The 6,097-nt window shown below is 44.3% G+C and overlaps 1 pseudogene; it reads left to right on the top strand.

Moving 5' to 3' along the window:
- The first annotated feature begins 1,700 nt into the window (after positions 1-1,700).
- Positions 1,701-5,003, top strand: LOC137507901 (uncharacterized; annotated as a pseudogene).
- The last annotated feature ends 1,094 nt before the right edge of the window (positions 5,004-6,097 follow it).

The following is a 6,097-nucleotide window of genomic DNA, read 5'->3' on the forward strand; positions in this document are numbered from 1 at the left end:
AACCATAAAAAAAAAAAAAAGGTTTAATTTTTCTGAGGTGGCCGGGTTGAAAACTGTGTTGTCCCAGTTGTGTATTGGACACAATGTGGGCTGCACGACCGCTGTCTGGGACCTCCTGTTGTGTTTATTTACAGCCCTGGTATCACCGCTAGGTACCAGGGCTATTATGTCACGCTGCCTACCTGCTGCCACACTCACACTGCTCCTCCATACCTCCTCCTGCTGCTGCTGCTGCTGTCTGTCTGTGTTTCCCACTGCCAGGGTACACAGATGATTTACCTTCTGCTGCCACTCTGCCACCAGCTATTACGTCAAACAATAGCTGCTCGCCTACTCCTCCATTCCTCCTCCTGCTGCTGCTGTCTGTCTGTGTTTCCCACTGCCAGGGTACACAGATGATTTACCTTCTGCTGCCACTCTGCCACCAGCTATTACGTCAAACAATAGCTATATTGGTTGCAAAACCAAAAACCAAAAAACCATAAAAAAAAAAAAAAAGGTTTAATTTTTCTGAGGTGCCCGGGTTGAAAACTGTGTTGTCCCAGTTGTGTATTGGACACAATGTGGGCTGCACGACCGCTGTCTGGGACCTCCTGTTGTGTTTATTTACAGCCCTGGTATCACCGCTAGGTACCAGGGCTATTATGTCACGGCGAGCTGCCTGCCTCATTGACTGCCTGCTGCCACACACTCATCCTCCTCCTCCTGCTGCTGAATTTACCTCCTGCTGTCTTTGTGTTTCCACTGCCAGGGAGCACATACAATGGCGCTTCCAACATGCGTGCGCCCACCAGCTATTTGTTACGCTCAAAAATAGATGCATTTCTTTAAAAAAAAATTGAAAAGAGAAATACGTGAAGAAGAATAAGACTATATTGAAAAGGAAGAAGAAGAAGAAGAAGAAGAAGAAGAAGAAGGAGGAGGAGGGAGGAGGAGGAAGGAGGAGGGAGGAGGAGGAAGGAGGAGGAGGAGGAGGAAGGAGGAGGAGGAGGAGGAGGAGGAGGAGGAGGAGGAGGAGGAGGAGGAGGAGGAGGAGGAGGAGGAGGAGGAGGAGGAGGAGGAGGAGGAGGAGGAGGAGGAGGAGGAGGAGGAGGAGGAGGAGGAGGAGGAGGAGGAGGAGGAGGAGGAGGAGGAGGAGGAGGAGGAGGAGGAGGAGGAGGAGGAGGAGGAGGAGGAGGAGGAGGAGGAGGAGGAGGAGGAGGAGGAGGAGGAGGAGGAGGAGGAGGAGGAGGAGGAGGAGGAGGAGGAGGAGGAGGAGGAGGAGGAGGAGGAGGAGGAGGAGGAGGAGGAGGAGGAGGAGGAGGAGGAGGAGGAGGAGGAGGAGGAGGAGGAGGAGGAGGAGGAGGAACACTACTGAACAAAATTAAGGACACAACTTCTCTTTCCACATTTTTTTTTAAAGGAACATCCCCACATAATCACTTGCTGTTGTTATTTGGAAAAAAAGAGGTTTCTTGCATCATTCACCCTCAAAACAAGTGTTGGAAGCTATTTAAGGCCAATTCGAATAGTCAGCTCGAATAGTTAGCTCGAATACCGACTCGAAAAGTGAGTTTGAAGTCCGAGGTCGAATCGAATAGTAAAAATTATTCGACTCGAATATTCGAATGACCTCGAATAATTTACTATTCGAATTCGACCAAACTCGAATTTTAAAAAGGGGTATTTGAGCACCACTGCCCAACAATAAAGTGTCCTGCATGGACTTCTATGCTTACCATCTCATGGTGCGCAACAATGACTTTAATCTGCTGCTGCGCTGCAGGCAACTTCTGCACCAGTTCTTAGTAGATATGTATGTTAAAATAGAAAGTGAACGCTTGAGGTACATATCAATGAATCAAAGCAAGCTGCGAGTGGAAAACTATATTCATTTGCAAGACGCTGTAAGGAATGACGCACAAGTAAATGCCAGTGATGTAGGGCAAATGGTTATCCTCCCATCCTCTGTTGTAAACAGCCCAAGATACCTCCATGAGTACACGCAAGATGCATTTGCATATGTTAGAAACTATGGCCGCCCTGATCTTTTCATCACGTTTACGTGTAACTCGGCTTGGCCAGAGATTACCATCAAACTTATGCCTGGCCAAAAAGCCACCGACAGACACGACCTCATCGCTAGAGTTTTTCAAATTAAAGTCCAGAAGTTAGTCGCTCTGCTCACGAAAGGTAAAATCTTTGGAGAGTGCTTTATGTACTCCATTGAATGGCAAAAGCGAGGCTTGCCCCATGTACATTTTTACTCTGGTTAAAAGAGAAATTGCATTCCAACCAAATTGATGACATAATAAGTGCAGAAATTCCTGATGCCAACATTGACAAAAAACTATACGACACGGTTGTCAAAAACATGGTACACGGGCCGTGCGGTTTACTCAATACATCATCACCGTGCATGAAGGATGGGAAGTGCACCAAAAAGTACCCTCGAGAGCTACTAAAGGACACACAAACCAGTGATAATAGATACCCACTGTATCGACGAAGATCGCCTCATGATGGAGGACACACAGCAACCATCAGCATTCGCGGTGCTCAGGAAGGATCAAGTTGTGGTGGATAACAGGTGGGTTGTGCCATATTCTCCCCTTCTTACCAAAACTTTCAATGCACATATTAATGTTGAGTTTTGTAGTTCAGTGCAGGCTATAAAATACATATGCAAATATATTAACAAGGGCAGCGATCAGGCGATTTTCAATGTAAGGCAATCTGGAGATGTAAATATTAACCCCAGAGATGAAGTGCAAACGTTCAGGGTGGGACGGTACGTAAGCAGCAATGAAGCAGCGTGGCGAATCTTGGGCTTACCATTGCACAAAAGACACCCCACTGTCACCCATTTAGCAGTCCACCTGCCCAATGGCTAGCGCATTTACTTCACGGAACACAATTTCCGTGAAAGAGTGGCAACACCTCCAAAGACAACATTGACTGCATTTTTCCAACTCTGTGAAAATGATAACTTTGCAAAAACCTTATTATATGCTGAAGTGCCAAGGTACTACACGTGGAATGCATCGAGGAAAGAATGGAAGCGCCGCATACAGGGAACACCTGTCGATGGTTGGCCAGATGTGAAGGCTGGAGACGCACTGGGTCGCATGTATACCGTGCACGTCACCAACTTTGAATGCTACTGTTTGCGCATGTTGCTCAACCAGGTGCAAGGCCCGATGAACTTCCAGGCTCTAAAAATCGTTGATGGGCTAGAGCGAGCCACATTCAGGGAAGCATGCGAGGCACGTGGTCTATTGGAAGATGACAATCACTGGAACTCAACCATGGAGGAAGCGGTATTGTGTCGCTCAGCTGCCAAACTCAGAGAGCTGTTTGCACTTTTAGTAAGCACATGTGGGCTTTCCAACCCTCTCCATTTGTGGGATAAATACAAAGACTCACTGTCTGAGGATATTGCACATAGGCTACAAGGTACACATGACGACTTAATAATAAATGAAACTTTGAAATTAATAGAGGACAAAATCATTGAGTTATCTGGAAAGAAGATGGCGGATTTTGGTTTGCCCACACCGCAACAAAGTGGAGAGTTGTCAAGGGAGGTTATCAGGGAATGTAATTACGATTCTGCAGCTTTACAGATCTTTATCAATGAAATGGTGCCACGCTTGCTTCCCGAACAACGACACGTTTATGACTCAATTATACAGCGCATAAATAGTGGTGATGGTGGACTCTTCTTTCTTGATGCTCCTGGGGGTACTGGTACTGGTAAGACATTTGTATTAAACCTACTGCTGGCCCGAATTCGCAAAGACCATAACATAGCCCTGGCTGTAGCTTCCTCTGGAATAGCTGCAACGTTGCTTAATGGTGGACGGACTGCACATTCTACTTTCAAATTGACACTAAATCTTGCAAACGAAGAAGCCCCTATATGCAACATCAGCAAGAGTAGCAACTGCGGTGCTCTTTTGCAACAGTGCAAGTTAATTGTGTGGGACGAGTGCACTATGTCACACAAGCGCGCAATAGAGGCGTTGAACCGCAGCCTGCAAGATATCCGGGGCAATCAGGCACTGATGGGAGGTGTTGTAGTTTTGCTTGCAGGCGATTTCAGGCAAACACTACCAGTCATTGAAAGGGGTACACCGGCAGATGAAATGAATGCATGTCTCAAGGCGTCACCACTCTGGACCAGGGTAGAAAAGCTTCACCTTATGTGCAACATGCGTGTCCAACTTTTCAATGATTTAGAATCAGGTGCCTATGCAACTAAGCTGCTGCACATTGGAGAAGGTCGAATAGAAACTGACATAGATGGTAAAATTCAATTTACCAATGATTTTTGCCATCCAGTGACGACAGAGCAAGAACTTATTTTGCATGTTTTTCCAAACTTAGAAAATAATGTAAGTAACGAAGAGTGGTTATGTGAGAGAGCAGTGATGTTGCCCAAAAATGAGTCCGTCAATAAAATAAACAAAAAGATATTGGACATGTTAGTCAGTGAATCAAATATATACACATCAATAGACACAGTGATGACAAGTGATGACAGTACATCTTACCCTATAGAATTTCTCAACACTTTGGAATTACCCGGCGTGCCTTCCCACAAACTGGAGCTAAAGGTTGGCGTCCCAGTTCTGCTGCTGCGTAACCTTGATGCGCCGAGATTGTGCAATGGCACTAGGCTGCGCATCACAGAGCTGGGAAGAAATATTATAAAGGCTACTATTCTCACCGGAGTAGCTAAAGGAGAAAGTGTGTTGATTCCTCGAATCCCAATTATCCCTAATAATTTGCCATTTCAATTTAAGAGGCTACAATTCCCCCTAAAGTTGGCTTTTGCAATGACCATTAATAAGTCCCAGGGCCAGACGCTGAAGGTGGCAGGAATACATTTGGGCACTCCTTGCTTCTCACATGGTCAGCTTTATGTCGGTTGCTCAAGAGTATCGAGTGCACAAAACTTACACGTACTCGCGGAAAATAATAAATCATACAATGTCGTGTACAGAAGTATATTAGATTAAATTATGTGCACTCAAACCAATATAAATTATGTCAATCTACCATATCATTATCACTGTATTTTTTTTAACGGTAGGCTATCTTTACTTTGTGTTTCTTTATTGTTTTGTGATTATGGTCGTTGTCAATGTACTCACAATTAGGTACTCCCAAAATTATGCTTAGTTCTGTCTTCATGATCTTTGTCTCTATAGCCACCTGAGACATGCCGTGGATAAAGATTTTTATCTCATTACTTTATCTACCTTGTTTCTCTCTGGACCCAAAATCAAAAGTTTGGATGTTTGGATGTTTGTTATTTGATCACCCAACAATGGCTAAATGGATTTGAATGAAATTTGGCACACACATAGTACATTACCTGGAATAACATATAGGATACCTTTTATTACCAAAAAGTGGGTGGTGAGAAATACAAATTTCACTGGGAAAATAGAAAATGCAGCCATTCTTACACTGTTAATAGTAGGGTTCTCCAACTTTGCACAGTTGGTCACTGGGTGACTGGAATTAATATTCATAAAAGTGTGTGGAGCCTACAACAACCAATCAAAATTTACTTACTGATTTTCTAGGGGAATATTTAATTGCTGCCAATATTGCACTGTTAATGGCACAAGCCTCAAACCTGGTACAGTTGATCATTAGGTGACTGGGGCTCAAATTCAGAAAAGGGGGTGGAGCCAAAGCCAATCATATTTGTTTCATTCCAATGCAAAATATTGTTGACAAAGACCACAAAGCTCACAAACTAGGTAATTGAGCAACTGAGTAATTGTGTGTTAGGGTTAGAAAAGGTGAATGGAGACAACACCAGCCAAATTCATACCCGGGCAACGCCGGGCGTCCAGCTAGTATAATAAATGGGAAAGTTCGGATGTTCGGATGTTCGGATGTTTGGATGTTTGTTACTCGGTCACGCTAAAACGGCTGAACGGATTTGAATGAAATTTGGCACACACATAGTACATTACCTGGAATAAAGTATAGGATACTTTTTATTCCCATAACCAAAAAGGGGGCGGAGACAAATACAAATTTTACTTGGAAAATGTAAACTGCAGCCATTCTTACACTGTTAATGGTAGGGTTCTCA

The sequence above is a fragment of the Hyperolius riggenbachi genome, chromosome 1, assembly GCF_040937935.1.
Source record: "Hyperolius riggenbachi isolate aHypRig1 chromosome 1, aHypRig1.pri, whole genome shotgun sequence".
Lineage (NCBI taxonomy): Eukaryota > Metazoa > Chordata > Amphibia > Anura > Hyperoliidae > Hyperolius > Hyperolius riggenbachi.